This window comes from Uranotaenia lowii, chromosome 2 (assembly GCF_029784155.1).
Source record: "Uranotaenia lowii strain MFRU-FL chromosome 2, ASM2978415v1, whole genome shotgun sequence".
Classification (NCBI taxonomy): Eukaryota; Metazoa; Arthropoda; class Insecta; order Diptera; family Culicidae; genus Uranotaenia; species Uranotaenia lowii.
The window spans coordinates 319215698-319229993 of NC_073692.1; the positions used below are offsets into that span (position 1 = coordinate 319215698).

The window sequence follows — 14296 nt, forward strand, 5'->3', positions numbered from 1 at the left end:
TTGTGGCAATTTGTCGTTTAACACACAATGAGTACATTTTACTCATTGCGTTTTACAGGACAATTTGTAACCATAATACAATCTTTGAACAGCCATAACTTTTTTGTCTTAAGTCCAATCGAGTTGCAGTCTTCAGGTAAAATGTTAGTCTTAATTGAAATTTTAATAAAATCTACATAATCAAGCAATCGATTATTAACGAAAAAAAATGTATGATGAAAAACCAGTTTTTTATGCTTCTTTAGAACACTATGTCTCAGAATCCTTTTCACACTTGAGATTCAGTGCAACCCCTTCCTGTTGTCCGATTCCGCTCAAATTTGGCATATGGCCTTATGATGACTCCCTTAAACCATTCAAGTCATTTTTTGCAAGTATTTCGATTTTAAAGTAGGTATTTATTAAGACAAATTTGATAAATTAAATAAAAAATATCCTAAATTGTGATTTTTATTAAGGATTCAACCGTAAATAGCTCTTCACACTATCATACAAACAACATGTTTTGTTCAGCAAAGTTTAAGTGCACAAAAATCCGCATCTTTTGATGGCATTGGTATTAAAAATATTTTACGCTTGGTACACATTTTGGTCAATTGAATTCAAAATTTTTGGACCAAAAAAATTTTTTTTCTTCGAAATAGCTTGCTTGTTTTACATTTTGATACAAATTTGGATCATTTTTCATTTTTTACGTGTAGTATTTAATCCAAACAAAATTTAAAAAAATAAAATAAATAAGTTTTATGCAAATATTTGGACCCAGAATTTTTTTAAAATCAAATCTTTTGAAAGTGGACTTTTTTCAAAGATCGCGCTTGCGGAACCTCTAAACACGATTTTTTTTTAGTCGGCCCCATACAAAAGTTTGTTCTGCACATCCTAATCTACCATTTGGAGGGTGAGCCCCCAGATTCCCAGAAGTTATGCAATTTTGGGACACCCTAGTGGCCACCCTGTACAACGCGTTCACACGACAAACCAGCTCTCATTTGATCTCCATGGAAAAAGCGCAGACCTGTCATACTGAGCGCTTTGTAAAGCGCGACAAATCCATGGAGATCAAATGAGAGCTGGTTTGTCGTGTGAACGCGTTGCGTTGCTTGTAGCTTCAGCATGACATCAGCCTAAGTCTTGCTATCGAAGAAATCTCAGGGATGCCTACAAACAGAAACCATCGGCTTCCGTTCGGGATGTGGCAAAAAAAAATCGGGATCTCCTCGTCTAACGTGATGCGTGCTAAAGAGCGATTGGCGTTCAAGACGTACCGGAAGCAGAAAAAATCTAAAAGGAACCCAAATCAAGCAGCTTCTGTCAAACCAAGAGCCCGGAAACTGTATGATTAAATATTTTGCAAAAGTTCTGGGTGCATTATCATGGATGATGAAACGTATGTAAAAAAATGAACTATAAAATCCTTCCTGGGCGACAATACTTCACTGTACGCAAGAACAAGGATATCCCCGAAACGACGAAGGCCGTTTCCACCGAAAAATTTGGCAAGAAGGTGATGGTGTGGCAGGCAATTTACGAGTGTGGCGAAATATCTAGCCCGTACGTCACATCAGAAACAATTAACACCCAGAACTATATCAAGGAATGCCTTCAGAAGCGTTTATTGCCCATGATCAGCATGATGGACCCGTCATATTTTGGCCCGATTTGGCATCATAACATTACGCCAAACATGGATCCGCTAAATTGCCCCGAGGAACGGCCAACCTAGACTTTTTGGACTTTGACCAAAGCAAAGCTACGAAAATGTATAAAACCAGCTGACATCGGAAAATTTAAAAAGAATTGGCCAAAAGTGGTGAAAATGGTGGGTAATGCAACTGTGCAGAAGCTTATGAGTCATGTTCGAGGAAAAGTGCGAAGTCTGGCTTATGATTAAAGATTTTCATCAAATAAGAGTAGGGCAGTGTTGGGTAGGCACCCAGCAGTGATGTCAATTGAATTTTTTTTTTTTTTCAATGCCAAAAGACATGCCCCCATTCAACAACTTATAACTTCTTTGTTTAATAAGATACGAAGTTACGGTCTTCGACAAAGCAGGCTCGGTTCCACAGAAAATGATGTTGATTTTTCAGTACAAAATATACAATTTTCCCATACAAACATAAAAGTTAAAATTTACTCATGTAAACGTCACTTAAAAATTCGGCAAAAATCATGGACGAGTTTTGAACCAAAACGTAGTTTTTAGACTCCTGTAAACGAATATTTTTTTTTTAAATAGTTTTATGAGTTTTATAAAATAATGCTAACACATTACGTCTCTAGATCTAAATGAAATTCTAATGCTGGAACATCTTATCTATTATTGCTTGTATCAATAAAGCTGATGTAACTACTTAGATATTTGAAAATTTTTAACTTGTTTTGCTTGTTAGTTGTTTGCAAGACTACTAATGAAATGAAGTTAGATTCGTTCTTGAAAAAACCTCAATGGAAAAGGGTTTATCTCTTTGTTTAGATACCTTAATTATCATTCTGTTATCAACTTGTAAAGTAAAGTCAAACTTGATCAAAACAGTAGAACATTGATTGTAAGTCGCGGTTGCAGTTTCTTCACACTTCAAGCTCCCGGGGCTCCCGAGGCGCCCCGATTAACCTACATTCCAATGAAAACATACCATCAATCATTCCGTTATTGACACCCCGGAATCGATTATGGCCAACGGTTTACTGCACTACGATTTCATCGATTGATTTTCAATGTTTTGCTGTAATAAGGTGATGTTTGTCACTAATTACACATTTATAGGATCATTCTTCTCCCGTGGAGCTCGGAAATGTTACGGCACAATTGTTTACAACCTTCCATCGCCTTCGAGAGACACATCACTCTACGGGCAAAAAGTTGACTAAACTGTGACATGTTTCACTGATAAGGCCCTGCCTGCATCGTATCGTTGAGGCGTTTACACGTTCTCTAACAGCCAAGCAACGTGTAGTACTATTGTACAAATATTATCTCATTTTATTCATTATTCCTACGCTCCGGTTATTTAAATTTGTCTGATATAAAGTAGGTAGGAACCTACGCCCGGTTCAGTTTGCATATGAAAGCCCCTCGTGCTGGCGCCATGCGCCAAAATGTTCACCAATAAACAACACGGAGGAGCTGCTCAGCCAGTAGGTACTTGGCGCGCCATAAAACTCAACAACAAATGAAGACGTCGGAGGAAAGACGACGTTGTCGAAGTAGAGAGAGAAAGAGTCGTGAAAAGAGCCAGAATCAGGCCGCGTTTGTTCTGAAAATATAGCTGTTTACTTGTTACGACAACCAACAGGCGACAGGCAACAAGTAAACCGACTTTATTGGCTATTAATCCGGCCATAATTATCAGTTATTAAATTTTTCGTGCAGAACATTGCCGGACGCTTATCTTGACGGATAATTTTGAATAAATTCAACCCAGTAACATAGATTCAAACGTTTTATTCTTTCTCTCTCTGTATAGATACAATTGACCTACGATGACAGACCAAACGCGACGAAACCCAAAGCATTGACATTGAAGTGATTGAATGCTGCGTCGCGACTAACTGGCAAGATGACAGTCGCCAGAATCGCCTGACTTCGGAATTCGAAGTATGAACGACCAGACCAGTCCCCGTGCGTTTTTGTTCCTTTTCAGAGAACACACACAAAAATGCAACTTGGGTGGCCCGGTCTCGGAAATGATGGCGCTTTAGTTAACAGTAGGTAACAGGACACCACAAATGAAAGCGTCAACTAGCAGCAGCTTATCAATTGACTCGGTGTTGTGAAACGTCAACGGCAAACAAAAGTTTGTTTCTCACTACCGCACACGTCTAGAAAATGCAAAAATTGAATATAAAAAAATCAACAACCGAGCCTAGCGCTTTCGAGGTTGATTTGCAATCACCACCGCCTGCCCTCTGCTAAATTGGCTTCTAATTGTAATCATATGCAGGTGATTAAACGCAAATGAGCTAGTTGTAAGCGATTAGCTCGGGGGAAGTGTAAATATGCGACAATTTTGATTGATAGGTCACGTCGATTCTATACGGTTATTTTGAAAAAGCTATTATTTTGAGCATTCAAACTGCAGCTGATAAGCAAACAAGTTCATTTCTATCAACAGCAACCGGATTCAGCTTGCTCAGTTGCAACGAAAATTTCGTGATAATGCACCTTTTATCGTCATCGGTTTTAAATGGGTCAAACTAATGCGAAACTAAATATTTTTAAAAAACTTTCTTATGGTGTTTTCCTTAACAACTTACACAAATCGAAAAGAAAAAAACACTATTTCAATGCTGTCAAATTTTTCTTGATAATTATTGAATTTTCAGTATATGCTTCTAAAACTAGTTTGGAAGTTTTGCTTTAAAAATTAACCCGGGTGTTATAGTACTGTAGGCTATGGAAGCGAAAAGTTGTTCTTCCTCTTCTTAAGAAAGGTCTGTATGATCTGTTGGTTAAAATTTTAGGTACTAATGCAAAACTATCACCCAAACTCGGTAGCGCTTCCATCGCCTATTGAATGCTGTAAAAGTTGAAATCAAAGACAGTCTTTAATTCGTGTTTAAGGTAAAGGAAATAAGACTTTAAGACAAGAGTGGAATGCTAGATACTTGAAAAAAAATTGTTGGAAGCAAAAAGATCAGGTCAGCTAGCTTTAAACTTGCATTTGTAAGTACTAAAAAATCCGATGTTCTTCAAAAGTGCGGGGGAAGATAGTCCTCAAATTGGTGCTTGATTATGATGATGTTTCTTTCCGCTCTAAAAAGGCAATTTCAGCTTTGAAGGCTACTTGTATTGAATAGTTGAGTTGTGACTGCTAGCTATTATCAAAAGAAGTGTGTTGGGAAACGAATTCTTTAATTCAATAATGTTTAGAAGAATTTCAGTTTCTTAAAAAAAAGAACATGTAATTTATAAAATAGAAATCCAAGTATTTAAAACGGAACTAGGCGGACATTCACTCAAATAAAAGACTAAAACGCACAGTTAGGATTGCCGTTCAATTGAGATGTAATGGGTTGCTTATAATATAATCTTTCCAAAAATAAATTTTTGAACGTTTCCGAGCCGGCAAATCCGGGCAATATTTTTCATAAATCTGGATTTGAGAATTTTTAACTAAAAAAACTGAGAAACATCCGGACAAATAAAAAAAAAATCCAGGTATTTCTCCAAAACGAAATCCAGAAAAAAGATAAATTATAAACATATGCTACATGCATGCTTGACACAAAAATCATAAATTAGCTAAGTTTGAGTTTTTAGTTTGGATTTTTTCTAATTTTTGCTAATCAGGGCAAGGCTGGATGAAACCAGGAAATCTAGAATGCTTATTTTAGAAATAAGGCAGTTTATTTTTTTTGTTAGGGAGATCCAATAGAGCTAGTCACATTTCAATTGTTAAAAAACCAACAAATCTGTTTTCCATCTGACAGCACTAATGCCTTCAAATAAGAGCAAAAATGTGAAAATTGATTCAGACATTTACCTACGTTTTGTTCCCATTTTCTCCATACTAGTATATTTCCTATATATATTAATTACCCGGGGGTATTTAAACGAGAAAGAGCTACATAAATACAAACATTTTCGTTTAAGACAAAGCTATTTGTATTTCAAATGTAAGTGTTTTCAGGCATAAAAAGATTATTATGACAAAAAACATTAAATATTATGATGATTATTTGGGAATTTAAAGTTTTCCCACAGAAATATAGAATGTTCCGATAATTATAAATATCTACACTATAAAATAGCCATAAAGCCCGTCTTGTGAACTCGGACGCGAACCACAGTGAAAAAATATTCCACAGTGAAATGTCAAATCGGTCAATTCTCCAAAATTAGCAACAGGTTTGTTCAATGACAGATAGAAATTGGTTTCGATCGATTCCGATCGGTAAATGACAGCCCGCATAATCAAATATCATACCCGTTATCGTTGATATTATTCTTATCTGATTACACGAATAGTGACTATTCGAGTAATCGTTCTAAAATCTTTTAATTTTTAACTAACTTTTATGTTTTTCATGCGTCTTTGCTTGAAATGATGAAGAATGATTTTTGAAAGATACGAGTAATAATCCTTAGAACAAAACTGAAGATGAATCTGAGTGTGTCTTCACTATAAACAAAAAAAATGGCGTGCGATTTCAGTCTTATGGGCCCGTACCTACGTTTCCGGAAAACCCCTTAAATTTGGCCAGTAAACTCTAGAATGGTCATTACAGCACTGAAGATTAAGAGCACCGAGGCCCACCGCAGGGCAAGCAATAAAGGTAGGTGAAAAATCTTTGTTGTTTGGCGAAAATTCATTCTTCCAACTCTCCTACAGCTCAACAAGGAACAGAAGATGCCGGGACAAACTCCATCATCCGGCCGAACAAACACCGGAGCAACTATAATTGCAGCAGCTGCAGTGCATGGTGGGAAATGTCAGTGTAGGAAACAAAATTGGAGATGGCAACAGCAGCGAATAAACGGGTTTGGTGGCAAAAAAGGCTATTCCTCCGAAAACCTCGAATCTCCTGAATTGCGCGAATAAGACCGGTTCCATAATACTGTTGCCCACCCGGAGATATCCTCTGGTATCGAAAATTCTCTCGGAATGCCGTGGAGTCCTCTTGGTGATGGAATTGGTAAGTTTGAAAATTTCGACTACATATTTGTTTTCAATTTGTTTACTTTGATTAACTTTGATGGAGAAATCAGGATTTTTTATTCTGAAATCTGATGATGTTCTGAAAAATAACTATACATAATTCCGATTAGAAGACTAAAACCTGTTCTGTTTTCTAATCGAAATTACAGTTATGTGCCATTTTATAATATTTCTGTTTAATAATTCTTTTTTTTTCCCTTTATTTTCAATTTTATTCTTATAGGTCCGGTCCTCCTATGAATAATGTCTTTGTGCTTTAAGCCGATCTAAAGCTGAAATAAACAACGGTAGCAGCATCCCGCATCAGGCCTTCAGGATTCACTGCATCTAACGGTACAATTGTGAAAATTGTCTTACCTTGTTTGTAATTTGGTTTTTATGTTTTAGGTAAATCGGAAAAAAATCTACGCCAAAACTTTTCATTGGTCAGCGCTGTTCGAGCACTATTTGATTCTCTTGACCTGCGCATTAAAAACACAACCATACTTAATGCGCACTGCAGAAAAAGCAATTGTGGGGCGCGTTTTCCAGGTTGAGATCGAGCACCTTATCACACAACATCTCTCAAAGTCCTCGCCTTGGAGAAGATTTTCCTTCTCTGATCGCTGTCATAAAGCATCTGCTGTGTGTTAAAGATCCGACTGATTTGGCAACTAAGATCCTGATCACAACCAAACAGCTTCTGGCTCAAGTTCCTTCTGACATGTAACTGCGATCAAATGCATTTGCTTAAAGCGATCCGCACTCAGAGTAGAGGTTGGTTATGACCTTCTCACTAAGCGGGTTCCGCTCGTTCAATGATGAGTATGTGTGCCTTAGTTAGCCGGAAATCGGCGAAAACGATGAGGCGAAAAATCGGTTGCCCCACGATGCTCAGAAACAAAGGAGTCTGAAAAACAGCAAAAGAATAGTCAGCTTATTCAAAAACGTATCCGCGGCCCAGGTTCCCACTCTTGTGATATACACACTGTACAAGCACTGTACCTTATAGTTAACCCGAAGTCTGAATTTATTACGAAGCTGTCATATTTTGGTAATAATGTTAAAGGTTTATACTTATATGTTTCTTTCGAATGTTAATTTTTTGTTATGTTTTCTTTAGGTGATTTGGTAAGCAGCATCTGGTTTTCCGAACTGGTTGAATATGGCAAAATTCAAGAGATTGACAACAGCAGTTTCTTGAAAAATCGAAACCGTACTCCCACACACGGTGTATAGAGCCGGTTCCGATGGTAATTTATTGTAACATTTAAACTTTAATATATTGTTTAAATAATAATTTTGAATATATTTTAGGTTAAACAAGCCAAATACAACATCCGACTGAATATGGCCGTACTACTTGGATTTCGTTGAATCACCCTCTACCCTATTCTTTTTCTTCGAACTGTAGATACGAAAGTAGAAATATGCACCAATTAAACAGGAGGGTTGCATTATTATTAAGGAATACGACAAGGTATTTATTCATTTATTTTTTTCGATATTGATACATATTAGATCGTTGAAAATTGTATTTTTCAACTGTATCGAAATCTATGTTTCACATTGGAATTAAAATTCAGCAATCTTTAAGACTCTTTAAAAGTTCTATTTAAGTCTTACTTAAGGATACCATTTCTCTTAATAAATTGATCACTTATTTATATTTTTTGTTAAATTTCTTAATCAAATCCAAAAGAAAAAGTTAAAAAAAACCTTTATGATTCGTAATTAAAAAAAAAAGAATTTGAAAATTAGCTGTTTGAAATATAGTCTGACATGAAAATTCATAATCTCAAACCATTATTCTTAAATCTATTCAAATTGCATGAAAGAGTTTACATCTAAATTTTACGTTAAGAAACTGATTATGAAACAAAACTTTTAACGTCATAAATCAGTCAGGCTGGAGCCTCTACAATTGTTTTTTTAAATTATTTCAGCGATCTACGGTGACTAAATTCCTTTCGTTACTGTTTGTTTGGACCACGCTGCTGAACATGCTGTTTTTACGACCAAGGCACAAATTCGATTTATTTTGGAGGTGGATGCGATAGAGTTGAGAATAGATGAGAATATATATATATATGTCTTATTCGATTGAGATAATGTACAAGTGCCAACAGTGTGTTTAATGTATATTAAGTAAATGTTATGTATTTGTTGTGAATATAATGTTATAATTAACTACTTTAAAACATATTTTTATTTTAATAATTTGAATTGTAATAATTTTATCAAAACTACACCATACGTTCTATCGTTATTTTTTTATACAAAAATCATTGAGGGAAGATTACACGTATAATACAATTCGCTCAGAGCGAGTAGAAAAAAGCAAAAAAATTGAATGGTTACTCTACTTAACGACCCGTTCACTGTATCGTAAAGTGCGTCCAAACGATTCCATTTCATGGAAAAATGATAAGCCTTATCTTACATTAATAATCCAAAACTATAGAAGTAATCTTTTGTGTGTCTCGGGAAGAAGATAATGAGAATAGTCATTGTATAATACTGCTCCATGCGGGAGAACATTCAATCAATGTTTTGATCGAAACTAGTCAAACCGGTGTGTTCAAATTTAAATTTATTTAAAAAAACAAAAAAAAAACAAAAAAAAACTGTTTTTCTTCTTAAAAACATATTTAGCTTTGAAAACGATTGATTCAAAAAAAAAAAATCATCCAAAAGCCCTTATCTGTGAAAACAATTAATTTAAATTTTAATTACAAATTTTAAATACTTTCAAAAAGTATTTGTCGATCAAGGAGTAACGAGCTTTACGATAGATAATTTCTTCATCATAAGCGAATTGTTTCTTTTAAATAAAATGTATACAAAATTTTATGACAAAATAGCCATTTTTTACTCTTTTAAAAAGTAACAATCAATCGGTTCAAATTTTCCAATTATTTTCATCTTTTTTTGAAGCACGCGTTTGAACAGAGTGGATTCTATGTGCCCAAGCGGGTCTTCAAAATTAAAACTGTCGTATGCGATTCATTGTAAACATAGAAGTTCGATGTATTTTTAAACCTTTAATTTCCTTGAAATTTGGTGCAATCAAAAAAAAAAATTTTTTTTAAGAGAAAAAACTTTTTCCGTCATCGGTGAAAAATGCTTTCAGAATAAACATTGCCAATCGGACGTGAAAATGAACGTGGAATTTATATTCATCACTCTTGTTCGTTTTCCGTTTTCACGTTCGCTCAGTGCGTTTACACTTCGAGCGGAATTGCAGTGGACGCGGAAAAAATATTCCGCAGTGAAAATCGGGGGAGTTGAAATGAAACAAATTTTAAAGGGTATTGAACAAGGAAATCAGTTATAATCTTTCTACCATTTCGCATCTATTCCACCTAGTTTCGCAATCATGAAATAGTCGCGTGTAATCGAGTGTTTCAAGAATAAAAGTATTTCCATTTTCACGTTCACAAGAGGTTTAAATGCATCTGTGTAGTTTTCAATTTTGGCTGCGTACTGTTGTTTACATCCAAGTGAAGTAAGCGTTGTCATTTTTTGTCGTTGTTGTTGTTGTGGCCTCCCGAACAAAGAAAACGGATTCTACACAAATGACGCACTGTGAGTGGTTTTTCAATCAGAAAACTAGCTAAGGATGAAGGTGTGAGTGTCTTAGCAGTTTAAACTGCTTAGCTTAGCTTAGCTTAGCTTAGTTGACTACTCATATCCACCTTAAATCATTGAACTTGAAGTGCTTGGATATGATAATTCATTTAAAATTTCAGATAAAATATTTGATCGGACTTTGTTCAATTTACGCACTTCAAATTCCATGATCGCTGGCGTGGCTAAGCAGAACAAGTTCTACCTCGCCAATGGTTGCTACTCCGTGATTGATCGAGGCCATCAGTTTTGTCCAAGGTCCAAAAGAATGGTGCTTGGGACTAGCAGCTCATTCACAATGCACAAAACTCATGCTCTCCCTTTGAAAAATGATCAATAACGGCGCCGGCCACGTCCTAGTAGTCAATGAGGAATAAAGGAAGGATTGTTAGTAGGATACTTCAAAGGATCAATTAACAACCTTTTGTCTCTTTATATTCCAAATATTAATTTTGAAAAATTCAGAAACAATTGTAAGTCAATATCACCAACTATAGAAACCGTCTATACGTCTGCGAATCTATATTCAAATATCCATGGAAAGGGTTTTGTTAGTAGGGGAAAGGTTATAGATCAGGATCCATTTTGGTGAATGGTGCGATCGAGTTTTCCTACACCTCCTATGCTCCTAGATTTTTCTTAAGGAAACTCCTATTCTATCTTTGAGGCAGTGATAAGAAGTTTAATAGTTAAGTAAAAATGTGTTTAATGTTCTTTAAACTAGCTGATATACCGATGTGTTTTCAAAAACGATCATTTAGAGTAAAGATTCTTTCATCATACTTCGGAGAATATGAATTGGGAGATATTTAAAATTTTAAAATTCATTGATGGATGAAGTGCAGCTTATTTTTGTTCTTTTTAAATTTATAACTTGGTGGTAGGTTGCGATAACTGAATAAGATCGTTTTTGGAAACTCATCAGTGCAATTCAATTCTTTGCCTCATACTGATTGCACAATTGAACGGAGAAAACAAATTAACCAATAAAGTTGGTTATTCATAAGCTTGACTTCACAAGATGGAATTTGCAGAAATAAACTCAAAGAAAATATTTTTACTGATTAAGAAAAAAGGCCATTAAATAATAACATCGTTTGCCGTAGTATTAAAAACCACTGTTTAAAAAGTTATTCAAAAACTAAAAATAACTTGTATTAATGACACCTGATTTAAAAATTTCATGCTTTTTTTTACACCTTCTGCATTACTTTCCAAATAAAATGTTACAAAAAAACACATAAGAAAAATACAAATTTAACATAAATTATTCGATAGTAAACATAAAAAGTGACAGGAACTACCTGAATTAGAATTGCTGTATTCCTTAATTACCACATAATACGATAAAAACCATTAAATAAAAGTTTAAAATCTCATAAAATTAATCATCAATTTTCTATTTCTGTTTACTAAGTGACCTCAATTGAAAAATTCAATAGTAAACTAAACCATTTTTGAAAAATATTCAGTATATATTATGGCAAACGTCCCCACGAACAACAGTACCTCGTCAAGGAGAAAAACAAAATCCCTAAGAATTCAAAACTCAAACTATAAGTACGTGAAATTATGTGAATTGACACCCTTATAGCGTTTTCGTTTCTCTCCAATGGCACAGCAGCAATCCCCTACCTAACAAACAAACAAAATCGTCACCCGGGACAATGCATATAAGTTATTTTCACCTTACCAGGCGACGACCCTACCCGTACATGCAACTAAGTTCCACCCCTATGCCAGCATAAAAGAAACGAAAACGCTATTAAATACATATTTTTCTCAACCTTGCTATTTTCTTCCATCCAGTAAAACCAACATACAACATCAATTAGCCTCCAGTCTCCTTTCTGACATCCTTGTCCACAATTTGCGTATTAACATCTATCAGATAAGGAATTCATTAAAGTTTTGTGAAAAAAAACGGAAAATATCGGCACAGGTACTAGAACTGATAATCAGCTGATATTCTTACACGAAAATTAAAAATAAAACCCCTTGAACAAAAGCTACCTGATGTGTAACCCCTGCTGTCCAATCACTGGTTCGATCACTTCAATCTAAAGTGTATATGTAATATAATCATGTCAAACATATAAAATAATAAACAATAAAAAAAATTATAGCAATGAAAATAAATAACTTATCTTCTGTTTTTTGAACCTTTCGAACGTTGTTGAGAAACTTTTTTAGCAGGTTGGTTGATCAAGATGCACCACGATTTACTCTTGTTTTTTTTTGTTTCTCTCTCCCACACGTCAACAGTGTTGACGTTTGGATGCGTTACGTTTCGGTTTCTCCTATTCCAGTAACGCTTCAACAAGAAGCGGTGCCTATGATTTTTTCCTTTCGCAGCATAGAACACAGTATACATTGTAACACATAATCCATCATTAAAGACAAAAATTTTTGGCAGCACTATTAATTCCGACGGTAGGTACATAGCGGAAAGTGAAATTGATGAAAAATTTACGGCCATCGAAAATCATTATTTTCGCAACTATTAAAGACACTTCCATTTAACCTCCAATCATTTTTCACTCTAAGCACTTTTGGCTATGAAACAAAACTATCACTTTTCTTTTAAAAGGCACTTTACGACTTAAAAACTAATTTTATCTTAGACTAAGAAATATTAACACGTTCAGCTAGCAGTGCTGCCGTCCAGTCCTGTCTTAGCAGTTTAAACTGCGTTGAGAAAGTATGGAGAACAGTGTACTTTCGCAGATTTCCCGAGACGCGATAGGAAACATGGCACTGCTGACTCTACAATGGACAAGAAAATCAAGGATTACAGAAAAAGGGAATCTTCGGCATCAGCTTTGGAGAGAATTGGACTTCGACCCATCGAAAGCAGAAGCAGCCAAAAACGAGTACCAAACAGGCTGAATCCGTGGGCTCGGAAACTTTACGACAAACTTCTGACCAAGAAATCGGTTTGTGTTATCATAGATGATGAAACCTATATTAAACTCGACTATGAAACTCTGCCGGGACCACAATTGTTTACTTCACCGAAGGGAAAGGATTTTCCTTCCTGCATCACTGAAAGCCATTTGCACTGAAAATTTGTGGCAAGCCATATGTGAATGCTGTAAAATGTCTCGTCCATTCATACCCAAAATAATTTTGAAATAAATTTCATGGCATTTTTCACATAAACTAAGCTTTTGTGGCATCAAATCGATTCTAAGTGTTTCTTGCAGTACCTTTTTTTAAATTTTTTTTTTCTCGTTTACGTATATAGCTCTTGAATTTCACGTTAAATCCAAGTGAATGCTTTTTTCAAGCGTGTGATTGCAAATTCTTATAGGAAAAGGTAATTGTCTTACTTTTCTGTCAGCTGAGTTGGTTTTCTGCTGTGAAAATTTCTGAGGGCGATGTATCTGGTTTTGTTAACTCTGTGCATATTTCAGACCGAATCGTGATAGTATAGGGTTTGGTGCAGTAAGATAAGTTATTAGGTTTTCTAATATTTTTAAATTATTTTGTTTAATTATTTCAGGTCATGTCGATATGTTGCTGCTGTAATTTGAGATTTCGCGACAGCAAAATAAGTGTAGTGGTAGTATTTCAAAGTAGTCGAAGATTCCTTTGAATTCAGCTATAGTAATAGGTGCGTAAGTAGGTGCGAATATCATTTGGATACTAAAAACATTTGACTTAGTCATCACATCGCGTTGAATTTACTTAAAATTCACGTAATTTGTAGGTGACTTTCATACAACATCAATTCTTATAGGGGCGCGTTTACATATTTATTTCGTTGCATCTACGTGAAAATCACTTGGATAAAAATCATGTAGTTTTCCACGTAGCAACGACGTGCAGATTATTTTGCGTGTACCGAAAGACATGAACCCACCAAACTGTTCAGAGATTCGTCCAATAGAAACCTTTTTGTCTGTGACGAAGACAGATCTGAAGAATATATGTGACCAGCGGACAGTGTGGAAAAATTCAAGAAAGGTTATCCTAAAGTGGTAAAAATTATCGGAGAAAGCACTCTGAAGAATCTGATGAGT

General features: G+C 35.2%; 1 protein-coding gene across 1 annotated transcript in view; it reads right to left on the minus strand.

Moving 5' to 3' along the window:
- Positions 1 to 14296, minus strand: part of LOC129743827 (E3 ubiquitin-protein ligase SMURF2) — a 117739-nt gene that overhangs the window by 52508 nt on the left and 50935 nt on the right. The window lies entirely within an intron of this gene.